At 52.2% G+C, this 13,268-nt stretch overlaps 1 protein-coding gene across 1 annotated transcript in view; it reads left to right on the forward strand.

Moving 5' to 3' along the window:
* grip2b (glutamate receptor interacting protein 2b) overlaps positions 1-13,268 on the forward strand; it is a gene marked incomplete at its 5' end in the record, with an annotated part of 257,289 nt that overhangs the window by 33,443 nt on the left and 210,578 nt on the right. The gene's annotated exons all lie outside the window — the stretch shown is intronic.

The raw sequence follows: 13,268 nt of genomic DNA on the forward strand, positions 1-13,268 counted from the left end.
AGGAGAGGGTGTCTGGGTGTACTGTATCACTGGCATAGTGGTTGTCTGGGTGTACTGTTCCATGGTGGAGTGGGTGTCTGGGTGTACTGTGCCACTGGAGGAGTGGGTGTCTGGGTGTACCGTACGACTGGAGGAGTGGGTGTCTGGGTGTACTGTATCACTGGCATAGTGGTTGTCTGGGTGTACTGTACCACTGGAGGAGTGGGTGTCTGTGTGTACTGTACCATGGCGGAGTGGGTGTCTGTGTGTAATGTACCATGGAGGAGTGGGTGTCTGTGTGTAATGTACCACTGGAGTAGTGTGTGTCTGGGTGTACCGTGCGACTGGAGTAGTGGGTGTCTGGGTGTACTGTATCACTGGCATAGTGGTTGTCTGGGTGTACTGTACCATGGAGGAGTGGGTGTCTGGGTGTACTGTACCACTGGAGGAGTGTGTGTCTGGGTGTACTGTGTCACTCAAGGAGTGTGTGTCTGGGTATACTGCGTCACTGGAGGAGTGGGTGTCTGGGTGTACTGTGTCACTAGTGGACTGGGTATCTAGTTGTACTGTGTCACTGGAGGAGTGGGTGTCTTGGTGTACTGTGTCACTGGAGGAGTGGGTGTCTTGGTGTACTGTGTCACTGGAGGAGTGGGTGTCTGGGTGTACTGTACCACTGGAGGAGTGGGTGTCTGGGTGTACTGTGTCACTGGAGGAGTGGGTGTCTGGGTGTACAATACCACTGGAGGACTGGGTGTCTGGGTGTACTGTACCACTGGAGGAGTGGGTGTCTGTGTGTAGAGTGTTCCACTGGAGGAGTGGGTGTCTGTGTGTACTGTGTCACTGGAGGAGTGGGTGTCAGTTTGTTCTGTACCACTGGAGTAGTGTGTGTCTGGGTGTACCGTACGACTGGAGTAGTGGGTGTCTGGGTGTACTGTATCACTGGCATAGTGGTTGTCTGGGTGTAATGTACCACTGGAGGAGTGTGTGTCTGGGTGTACTGTGTCACTCAAGGAGTGGGTGTCTGGGTGTACTGTACCACTGGAGGTGTGGGTTTCTGGGTATACTGTGTCACTGGAGGAGTGGGTGTCTGGGTGTACTGTACCACTGGAGGAGTGGGTGTCTGGGTGTACTGTGTCACTGGCGGACTGGGTGTACTGTACCACTGGAGGAGTGTGTGTCTGGGTGTACGTACCACTGGAGGAGTGGGTGTCTGGGTGTACTGTGTCACTGGAGGAGTGGGTATCTGGGTGTACTGTACTAGTGAAGGAGTGGGTGTCTGGGTGTACTGTACCACTGGAGGAGTGGGTGTCTGGGTATACTGTGTCACTGGCGGAGTGGGTATCTGGGTGTACTGTACTAGTGAAGGAGTGGGTGTCTGGGTGTACTGTGTCACTGGAGGAGTGGGTGTCTGGGTGTACTGTGTCACTGGAGGAGTGGGTGTCTGGGTGTACTGTACTACTGGAGGAGTGGGTGTCTGGGTGTACTGTGTCACTGGAGGAGTGCGTGTCTGGGTATACTGTGTCACTGGCGGACTGGGTGTCTGGGTGTACTGTACCACTGGAGGAGTGGGTGTCTGGGTGTACAGTACCATTGGAGGAGTGAGTGTCAGGGTGTACAGTACCATTGGAGGAGTGGGTGTCTGGGTGTACTGGACCACTGGCGGACTGGATGTACTGTACCACTGGAGGAGTGTGTGTCGAGGTGTACATACCACTGGAGGAGTGGGTGTTTGGGTGTACTGTGTCACTCAAGGAGTGTGTGTCTGGGTGTACTGTTTCACTGTAGGAGTGTGTCTGGGTGTACTGCACCACTGGAGGAGTGGGTGTCTGGGTGTACTGTGTCACTGGCGGACTGGGTGTACAGTTCCACTGGAGGAGTGGGTGTCTGGGTATACTGAGTCACTGGAGGAGTGGGTGTCTGGGTGTACTGTGTCACTTGAGGGGTGGGTGTCTGGGTGTACTGTACTACTGGCGGACTGGGTGTACTGTACCACTAGAGGAGTGGGTGTCAGGGTGTACGTACCACTGGAGGAGTGGGTGTCTGTGTGTACTGTGTCACTGGAGGAGTGGGTGTCAGTTTGTTCTCTACCACTGGAGTAGTTTGTGTCTGGGTGTACCGTACGACTGGAGGAGTGGGTGTCTGGGTGTACTGTATCACTGGCATAGTGGTTGTCTGGGTGTACTGTACCATGGAGGAGTGGGTGTCTGTGTGTACTGTACCATGGAGGAGTGGGTGTCTGTGTGTAATGTACCATGGAGGAGTGGGTGTCTGTGTGTAATGTACCACTGGAGTAGTGTGTGTCTGGGTGTACCGTACGACTGGAGTAGTGGGTGTCTGGGTGTACTGTATCACTGGCATAGTGGTTGTCTGGGTGTTCTGTACCATGGAGGAGTGTGTGTCTGGGTGTACTGTGTCACTGAAGGAGTGGGTTTCTGGGTATACTGTGTCACTGGAGGATTGGGTGTCTGGGTGTACTGTACCACTGGAGGAGTGGGTGTCTGGGTGTACTGTGTCACTGTAGGAGTGGGTGTCTGGGTGTACTGTACTACTGGCGGACTAGGTGTTCTGTACCACTGGAGGAGTGTGTGTCTGGGTGTACTGTTCCACTGGAGGAGTGTGTGTCTGTGTGTAGAGTGTTCCACTGGAGGAGTGGGTGTCTGGGTGTACAGTACCACTGGAGGAGTGGTTGTCTGGGTGTATTGTATCACTGGCATAGTGGTTGTCTGGGTGTACTGTTCCATGGAGGAGTGAGTGTCTGGGTGTACTGTGTCACTAGTGGACTGGGTATCTAGTTGTACTGTGTCACTGGAGGAGTGGGTGTCTGTGTGTACTGTACCATGGAGGAGTGGGTGTCAGTTTGTTCTGTATCACTGGAGTAGTGTGTGTCTGGGTGTACCGTACGACTGGAGTAGTGGGTGTCTGGGTGTACTGTATCACTGGCATAGTGGTTGTCTGGGTGTACTGTACCATGGAGGAGTGTGTGTCTGGGTGTACTGTGTCACTCAAGGAGTGTGTGTCTGGGTGTACTGTTTCACTGTAGGAGTGGGTGTCTGGGTGTACTGTACCACTGGAGGAGTGGGTGTCTGGGTATACTGTGTCACTGGAGGAGTGTGTGTCTGGGTGTACTGTACTACTGGCGGACTAGGTGTACTGTACCACTGGAGGAGTGTGTGTCTGGGTGTACGTACCACTGGAGGAGTGGGTGTCTGGGTATACTGTGTCACTGGAGGAGTGGGTATCTGGGTATACTGTGTCACTGGAGGAGTGGGTGTCTGGGTATACTGTGTCACTGGAGGAGTGGGTGTCTGGGTATACTGTGTCACTGGAGGAGTGGGTGTCTGGGTGTACGGTGTCACTGGAGGTGTGGGTGTCTGGGTGTACTGAGTCACTGGAGGAGTGTGTGTCTGGGTATACTGTGTCACTGGAGGAGTGGGTGTCTGGGTGTACAGTGTCACTGGAGGAGTGGGTGTCTGGGTGTACTGTACCACTGGAGGTGTGGGTGTCTGGGTGTACAGTACCATTGGAGGAGTGGGTGTCTGGGTGTACTGTACCATGGAGGAGTATGTGTCAGGGTGTACCGTACCACTGGAGGAGTGGGTGTCTGTGTGTACTGTGTCACTGGAGGAGTGGGTGTCTGTGTGCACTGTACCATGGAGGAGTGGGTGTCAGTTTGTTCTGTACCACTGGAGTAGTGTGTGTCTGGGTGTACCGTACGACTGGAATGGTGGGTGTCTGGGTGTACTGTATCACTGGCATAGTGGTTGTCTGGGTGTACTGTACCATGGAGGAGTGGGTGTCTGGGTGTACTGTACCACTGGAGGAGTGTGTGTCTGGGTGTACTGTGTCACTCAAGGAGTGTGTGTCTGGGTATACTGTGTCACTGTAGGAGTGGATTTCTGGGTATACTGTGTCACTGAAGGAGTGGGTTTCTGGGTATACTGTGCCACTGGAGGACTGGGTGTCTGGGTGTACTGTGTCACTGGAGGAGTGGGTGTCTGGGTGTACTGAGTCACTGGAGGAGTGGGTGTCTGGGTGTACTGTACTACTGGCGGACTGGGTGTACTGTACCACTGGAGGAGTGTGTGCCTGGGTGTACTGTACCACTGGAGGAGTGTGTGTCTGTGTGTAGAGTGTTCCACTGGAGGAGTGGGTGTCTGGGTGTACAGTACCACTGGAGGAGTGGGTGTCTGGGTGTACTGTACCACTGGACGAGTATGTGTCAGGGTGTACCGTACCACTGGAGGAGTGGGTGTCTGTTTGTTCTGTACCACTGGAGTAGTGTGTGTCTGGGTGTACCATACGACTGGAGTAGTGGTTGTCTGGGTGCACTGTACCATGGAGGAGTGTGTGTCTGGGTGTACCGTGTCACTTAAGGAATGTGTGTCTGGGTGTACTGTACCACTGGAGTAGTGGGTGTACTGTTCCACTGGAGGAGTGGGTGTCTGGGTGTACTGTTCCACTGGAGATGTGGGTGTCTGGGTGTACAGTACCATTGGAGGAGTGGGTGTCTAGGTGTACTGTACCACTGGAGGAGTGGGTGTCTGGGTGTACGTACCCCTGGAGGAGTGGGTGTCTGGGTGTACTTTTTCACTGGAGGAGTGTGTGTCTGGGTGTACGTACCCCTGGAGTAGTGTGTGTCTGGGTGTACTGTGTCACTCAAGGAGTGTGTGTCAGTGTGTACTGTTTCACTGTAGGAGTGGGTGTCTGGGTATACTGTGTCACTGGAGTAGTGGGTGTATGGGTGTACTGTACCACTGGAGGAGTATGTGTCTGGGTGTACTGTCCCACTGGAGGAGTGGTTGTCTGGGTGTACTGTTCCATGGAGGAGTGAGTGTCTGGGTGTACTGTGTCACTGGAGGAGTGGGTGTCTGTGTGTACTGTGTCACTGGAGGAGTGGGTGTCTGTGTGTACTCTACCATGGAGGAGTGGGTGTCTGTGTGTACTGTGTCACTGGAGGAGTGGGTGTCTGTGTGTACTCTACCATGGAGGAGTGGGTGTCTGTGTGTACTGTGTCACTGGAGGAGTGGGTGTCTGTGTGTACTCTACCATGGAGGAATGGGTGTCAGTTTGTTCTGTACCACTGGAGTAGTGTGTGTCTGGGTGTACCGTACGACTGGAGTAGTGGGTGTCTGGGTGTACTGTATCACTGGCATAGAGGTTGTCTGGGTGTACTGTACCATGGAGGAGTGGGTGTCTGTGTGTACTGTACCACTGGAGGAGTGGGTGTCTGTGTGTACTGTGTCACTGGAGGAGTGGGTGCCTGTGTGTACTGTACCATGGAGGAGTGGGTGTCAGTTTGTTCTGTACCACTGGAGCAGTGTGTGTCTGGGTGTACCGTACGACTGGAGTAGTGGGTGTCTGGGTGTACTGTATCACTGGCATAGTGGTTGTCTGGGTGTACTGTACCATGGAGGAGTGTGTGTCTGGGTGTACTGTGTCACTCAAGGAGTGTGTGTCTGGGTGTACTGTTTCACTGTAGGAGTGGGTGTCTGGGTGTACTGTACCACTGGAGGAGTGGGTGTCTGGGTATACTGTGTCACTGGAGGAGTGGGTGTCTGGGTGTACTGTACTACTGGCGGACTAGGTGTACTGTACCACTGGAGGAGTGTGTGTCTGGGTGGACGTACCACTGGAGGAGTGGGTGTCTGGGTATACTGTGTCACTGGAGGAGTGGGTATCTGGGTATACTGTGTCACTGGAGGAGTGGGTGTCTGGGTGTACTGTGTCACTGGAGGAGTGGGTGTCTGGGTATACTGAGTCACTGGAGGAGTGTGTGTCTGGGTATACTGTGTCACTGGAGGAGTGGGTGTCTGGGTGTACAGTGTCACTGGAGGAGTGGGTGTCTCAGTGTACTGTACTACTGGCGGACTGGGTGTACTGTACCACTGGAGGTGTGGGTGTCTGGGTGTACAGTACCATTGGAGGAGTGGGTGTCTGGGTGTACTGTACCATGGAGGAGTATGTGTCAGGGTGTACCGTACCACTGGAGGAGTGGGTGTCTGTGTGTACTGTGTCACTGGAGGAGTGGGTGTCTGTGTGCACTGTACCATGGAGGAGTGGGTGTCAGTTTGTTCTGTACCACTGGAGTAGTGTGTGTCTGGGTGTACCGTACGACTGGAGTAGTGGGTGTCTGGGTGTACTGTATCACTGGCATAGTGGTTGTCTGGGTGTACTGTACCATGGAGGAGTGGGTGTCTGGGTGTACTGTACCACTGGAGGAGTGTGTGTCTGGGTGTACTGTGTCACTCAAGGAGTGTGTGTCTGGGTATACTGTGTCACTGTAGGAGTGGGTTTCTGGGTATACTGTGTCACTGAAGGAGTGAGTTTCTGGGTATACTGTGCCACTGGAGGACTGGGTGTCTGGGTGTACTGTGTCACTGGAGGAGTGGGTGTCTGGGTATACTGTGTCACTGGAGGAGTGGGTGTCTGGGTGTACTGTACTACTGGCGGACTTGGTGTACTGTACCACTGGAGGAGTGGGTGTCTGGGTGTACTGAGTCACTGGAGGAGTGGGTGTCTGGGTGTACTGTACTACTGGCGGACTGGGTGTACTGTACAACTGGAGGAGTGTGTGCCTGGGTGTACTGTACCACTGGAGGAGTGTGTGTCTGTGTGTAGAGTGTTCCACTGGAGGAGTGGGTGTCTGGGTGTACAGTACCACTGGAGGAGTGGGTGTCTGGGTGTACTGTACCACTGGAGGAGTATGTGTCAGGGTGTACCGTACCACTGGAGGAGTGGGTGTCTGTTTGTTCTGTACCACTGGATTAGTGGTTGTTTGGGTGCACTGTACCATGGAGGAGTGTGTGTCTGGGTGTACCGTGTCACTTAAGGAATGTGTGTCTGGGTGTACTGTACCACTGGAGGAGTGGGTGTACTGTTCCACTGGAGGAGTGGGTGTCTGGGTGTACTGTTCCACTGGAGATGTGGGTGTCTGGGTGTACTGTGTCACTGGAGGAGTGGGTATCTGGGTATACTGTGTCACTGGAGGAGTGGGTGTCTGGGTATACTGAGTCACTGGAGGAGTGTGTGTCTGGGTATACTGTGTCACTGGAGGAGTGGGTGTCTGGGTGTACAGTGTCACTGGAGGAGTGGGTGTCTCAGTGTACTGTACTACTGGCGGACTGGGTGTACTGTACCACTGGAGGTGTGGGTGTCTGGGTGTACAGTACCATTGGAGGTGTGGGTGTCTGGGTATACTGTGTCACTGTAGGAGTGGGTTTCTGGGTATACTGTGTCACTGAAGGAGTGGGTTTCTGGGTATACTGTGCCACTGGAGGACTGGGTGTCTGGGTGTACTGTGTCACTGGAGGAGTGGGTGTCTGGGTATACTGTGTCACTGGAGGAGTGGGTGTCTGGGTGTACTGAGTCACTGGAGGAGTGGGTGTCTGGGTGTACTGTACTACTGGCGGACTGGGTGTACTGTACCACTGGAGGAGTGTGTGTCTGTGTGTAGAGTGTTCCACTGGAGGAGTGGGTGTCTGGGTGTACTGTACCACTGGACGAGTATGTGTCAGGGTGTACCGTACCACTGGAGGAGTGGGTGTCTGTTTGTTCTGTACCACTGGAGTAGTGTGTGTCTGGGTGTACCATACGACTGGATTAGTGGTTGTCTGGGTGCACTGTACCATGGAGGAGTGTGTGTCTGGGTGTACCGTGTCACTTAAGGAATGTGTGTCTGGGTGTACTGTACCACTGGAGGAGTGGGTGTACTGTTCCACTGGAGGAGTGGGTGTCTGGGTGTACTGTTCCACTGGAGATGTGGGTGTCTGGGTGTACAGTACCATTGGAGGAGTGGGTGTCTAGGTGTACTGTACCACTGGAGGAGTGGGTGTCTGGGTGTACGTACCCCTGGAGGAGTGGGTGTCTGGGTGTACTTTTTCACTGGAGGAGTGTGTGTCTGGGTGTACATACCCCTGGAGTAGTGTGTGTCTGGGTGTACTGTGTCACTCAAGGAGTGTGTGTCAGTGTGTACTGTTTCACTGTAGGAGTGGGTGTCTGGGTATACTGTGTCACTGGAGTAGTGGGTGTCTGGGTGTACTGTACTACTGGAGTAGTGGGTGTATGGGTGTACTGTACCACTGGAGGAGTATGTGTCTGGGTGTACTGTCCCACTGGAGGAGTGGTTGTCTGGGTGTACTGTTCCATGGAGGAGTGAGTGTCTGGGTGTACTGTGTCACTGGAGGAGTGGGTGTCTGTGTGTACTGTGTCACTGGAGGAGTGGGTGTCTGTGTGTACTCTACCATGGAGGAGTGGGTGTCTGTGTGTACTGTGTCACTGGAGGAGTGGGTGTCTGTGTGTACTCTACCATGGAGGAGTGGGTGTCTGTGTGTACTGTGTCACTGGAGGAGTGGGTGTCTGTGTGTACTCTACCATGGAGGAATGGGTGTCAGTTTGTTCTGTACCACTGGAGTAGTGTGTGTCTGGGTGTACCGTACGACTGGAGTAGTGGGTGTCTGGGTGTACTGTATCACTGGCATAGAGGTTGTCTGGGTGTACTGTACCATGGAGGAGTGGGTGTCTGTGTGTACTGTACCACTGGAGGAGTGGGTGTCTGTGTGTACTGTGTCACTGGAGGAGTGGGTGCCTGTGTGTACTGTACCATGGAGGAGTGGGTGTCAGTTTGTTCTGTACCACTGAAGCAGTGTGTGTCTGGGTGTACCGTACGACTGGAGTAGTGGGTGTGTGTCTGGGTGTACTGTATCACTGGCATAGTGGTTGTCTGGGTGTACTGTACCATGGAGGAGTGTGTGTCTGGGTGTACTGTACCATGGAGGAGTGTGTGTCTGGGTGTACTGTGTCCCTGGCAGACTGGATGTACTGTACTCCTGGAGGAGTGGGTATCTGGGTGTACGGTGTCACTGGAGGAGTGTGTGTCTGGGTGTACTGTGTCACTGGAGGAGTGTGTGTTTAGGTGTACTGTACCCCTGGCGGTGTGGGTGTCTGGGTGTGCAGTACCATTGGAGGAGTTGGTTTCTCGGTGTACTGTGTCACTGGAGGAGTGGGTGTCTGTGTGTACTGTACCATGGAGGAGTGTGTGTCTGGGTGTACCATACGACTGGAGTAGTGGTTGTCTGGGTGTACTGTACCATGGAGGAGTGTGTGTCTTGGTGTACTGTGTCACTGGAGGAGTGGCTGTCTGGGTGTACTGTACCACTGGAGGAGTGTGTGTCTGGGTGTACTGTGTCACTCAAGGAGTGGGTGTCTGGGTGTACTGTTTCACTGGAGGAGTGGGTGTCTGGGTGTACTGTGTCACTGGAGGAATGGGTGTCTGGGTGTACTGTGTCACTGGAGGAGTGTGTGTTTGGGTGTACCTTTCCACTGGAGGAGTGGGTGTTTAGGTGTACTGTACCCCTGGAGGAGTGGGTGTCTGGATGTACAGTACCACTGGCGGTGTGGGTGTAGGGTGTACAGTACCATTGGAGGAGTGGGTTTCTCGGTGTACAGCACCACTGGAGAAGTGGGTGTCTGGGTATACTGTGTCACTGGAGGAGTGCGTTTCTGGGTATACTGTGTCACTGGAGGAGTGGGTTTCTGGGTATACTGTGTCACTGAAGGAGTGTGTGTCTGGGTGTACGTACCACTGGAGGAGTGGGTGTCTGGGTGTACAGTACCACTGGCGGTGTGGGTGTCCGGGTATACTGTGTCACTGGAGGAGTGGGTGTCTGGGTGTACAGTACCACTGGAGGAGTGGGTGTCTGGGTGTACTGTACCACTGGAGGAGTGGGTGTCTGGGTGTACTATTTCACTGGAGGAGTGGGTTTCTGGGTGTACTGTGTCACTGGAGGAGGGGAGTGCTGCCGCAGTGAAGGGGAAGGACTCAGAGGCTGCGATGAAATAAAAGAAAAACAATACCACTTCTTCACTAACTGACAGACTATGTCTTTCATTCAAATCTCTGTTACACGCATGGCTCCCCAGGAGATTTGTGCATCCCCAGGTACTTCATGATTGTTGTGTAACCCGCAATGTAGAGGCATTTTCAGGCCTGGGAGTGAGCTCTGGCCCAGTCTATCTGCACTCTGCTACTGTCTTCCTGCACCATGTGACGGCAAGTGGAATTGCTGAAACAAGGTTTATATTAGAGTTCATCAATTCATTGCTTTTAAAAAAAGATTAAACTTAATTAAATGCTTGCTTGTTTCTTTGTTTTTAAAAGTCCTTCTTGCACTGCCACCCTTGGCATGGAGCCAAACCAAGTCTTATCCCATTTCTCTGACTGATCACTTCCATCTCTCCTGGAGCTGACTGTCCAATCTCTCACTGGCCCCCTTGCAGTGACTGTTTGTGTGTCTGAATTTTGGCAAGTGTTGCCAGATATTCTGATGGAAGAGGCATCACAACCAGTCACTTCTGCAACTTGTGTCAAAGGAGTTGTCAGTCATGAGCTTAACTGAGTGTTTGGAAGAGGTTGGATCAGCAGAGTGGCCTGCACCCAACATACCCAGAGAGGGCCCCTTTGTTTCCTGTACAAAGGGCAATAAGTAATAGCTACAATCAGGTTGATCATCCTTCCCCATCCCCCCCCCAGTCATCTCATCATTTCTGCCCTATAGGTCTTGAGGCTAATTAACCTCCATATCTCATTGGAACAACTGCTCTCCCAGGTAAGGTCAATGAATTCAGGACTGGGCGTGACCTTCGATGGGAATGATTCAATTCACCCAGTTTCTCTCTGGTTAGAGTGACTATGTTCCGTGTGAATACAGTCTCCCACGTTTGCCTCCCTCAGTATTTGCTGGTCATTGAACTAGATGTTGAAAACAGCAGCTAAGTCCATCCTGATCTCCTGGACAATTACACCGCTCAGAGTCGGAGAGTGTGGTGCTGGAAAAGCACAGCCGGTCAGACAGCATCCGAGGAGCAGGAGAGTCGACATTTCGAGCATAAGTTCTTCATCAGGAACTTCTTCATTCCTCAAAACATCGATCCTCCTGCTCCCCGGATGCTGCCTGACCAGCTGTGCTTTTCCAGCACCTCACTCTTCTCTAATCTCCAGCATCTGCAGCCCTCACTTTCTCCTTGTTATTTATAGCCCTCAGCCAACACCAAAAAACAGGCATGGTATTTTGCAATCATCATGTTCAGTGATGTTAATGACACATCTCTGGAGCAGGTGGGACTGGAACTCAAGCCTTCTGGCTCAGAGATGGAAACGCTACCAACCAGATTGCAAATCATGTCCTCAACTGGATTCTTTCATAACTTATCTGTTGGGAGGTCTGTGCCAAGGTGCAGTGTGCAATTACTCCACATGAGCTCTGAAACACTGTGGGATGTTCCGAGGGAATGGAAGGAACTGTATGAATGCAAACGTTTTGCACCCAGACCAAGGTATTTGCCAATCCACAGTGCAGCCTCTGGCCGACAGGGTGGGCTGGAGACTCTCAGTCTGCCCAGGGCAGTGAATGAAATTCTGACCTCCTCTGTGCATTGATGGTCCAGCATTCTGCGCACGGCTTAATTCCTGCGACACGTGGAAGGGGCCGAGTCACTTTATCCCTGGTAACTAAAATCAGTTACACATTGGGAAGGACTACACTGCGTCTGTGAAATTGGGATCACTTCTGGCTGCTCAGTGTGGAAGTGACTAAGTCCCTGTTGTAGTTCTGTTCGCTGAGCTGGGAATTTGTATTGCAAACGTTTCGTCCCCTGTCTAGGTGACATCCTCAGTGCTTGGGAACCTCCTGTGAAGTGCTTCTGTGATGTTTCCTCTGGCATTTATAGTGGTTTGTCTCTGCTGCTTCCGGTTGTCAGTTCCAGCTGTCCGCTGCAGTGGCCGGTGTATTGTCTATCAACAAACACATTGACCTGGACCCAATATACCGGCCACTGCAGCGGACAGCTGGAACTGACAACCATAAGTGGCAGAGACAAACCACTATAAATGCCGGAGGAAACATCACAGGAGCACTTCACAGGAGGCTCCCAAGCACTGAGGATGTCACCTAGACAGGGGACGAAACGTTTGCAACACAAATTCCCAGCTCGGCGAACAGAACCACAACAACGGGCACCCGAGCTACAAATCTTCTCCCAAACCTTGAGTGACTAAGTCCCATTTCATACTGCAGAAGCTTGAGGTGACTCATTTTCCAGATGAGACGTTAGACCGAGACACTGTCTGTCTTGTCAATCAGACATAAAGAACTCGACAAGCTCTGTTCTGACAAAGGACAGCGGTGTTCTCCTCAGGCTTACTCAACCAATATTTATCCTTCAACAAAAGGCAGGCAGTAATGTTATCTCATTGCTGTTTGTGAGATCTTGCTGTGCTGATGTTGGCTGCCATGATTCCTGCAGTACAAATGTAAGATGCATTTTGAAGAATCGACTCAAAGCGTTAACTCTGTTTCTCTCTCCACAGATGCCGCCAGACCTGCTGAATTTCTCCAGCAGTCTCTGCTTTTTTGTTTCAGATTTCCAGCATCCCTGGCATTTTATGATTATTCGCACTACACTGTATGCAAAGGGCATTGAAGCGTAACTGGGGCTACAGAAATGGAAGGCCTTTCTTGATGGCTGTCCCCTTTAATTTCCATTTGTGTTGGGTCAAGACACAAGAAATGGGAGCCTGAGTAGGCCATTTGGCCCCTCCTGCCGGCCCTATCATTCAATAGGATTTGACTGGCCTTCTATCTCGACCTCACCTTCCCACACTATGCCACATTCCCTGGGTACACTCGGCTCTGCCAGGCATTTGTTTGAAGGTGCTTGACACTGAGTGTCCACAGCTCTCTGGAGTGCAGAATTCCAGTGAGTCACAACTCTTTGAGTTGAACTTAACCTGTTGGCATCATTCTGGCTGAGGTAGATTTGCAACATGCCTCCTCATTTGCTTCATGCTCCAATAAAGAGAAATGCCAATGCTCCCTTGTGGACAATGGGTAATTACCCACCTAGTGCAAAGACTCAGCACTGTTTAGATTACAGTTGAGCTCCTTCGTATTGGAATCAGAAATTTGGAAACCTATGGGATGGTCTATTCTCAGCCAGAGGCTCAAAATGGCCGCACCAACATTGGCAGGTAGTAGGGGAAGGTCACCCTGATTTCTGTCATCGGCTTGTAGGCTGATCCTCTCACTAGGAGATAGAATGAAGTTATGTGATTACAATTCTTCCCTTGCTGAGCTAACATTCAATAATGGGGTCACCAGGGGGTAGTTCAGGATGGCACTCCAGCACCCTCCGATCTGTTTTATCTTAGCATGGGCAGAACACTGAGCTGGTGCCAGGAAGAAGATAATCCATGAGTAAGGATTTAGAAAGATGGAGTCCAGTTTTGTCCAGTC

Source organism: Hemiscyllium ocellatum, chromosome 14 (assembly GCF_020745735.1).
Source record: "Hemiscyllium ocellatum isolate sHemOce1 chromosome 14, sHemOce1.pat.X.cur, whole genome shotgun sequence".
NCBI lineage: Eukaryota > Metazoa > Chordata > Chondrichthyes > Orectolobiformes > Hemiscylliidae > Hemiscyllium > Hemiscyllium ocellatum.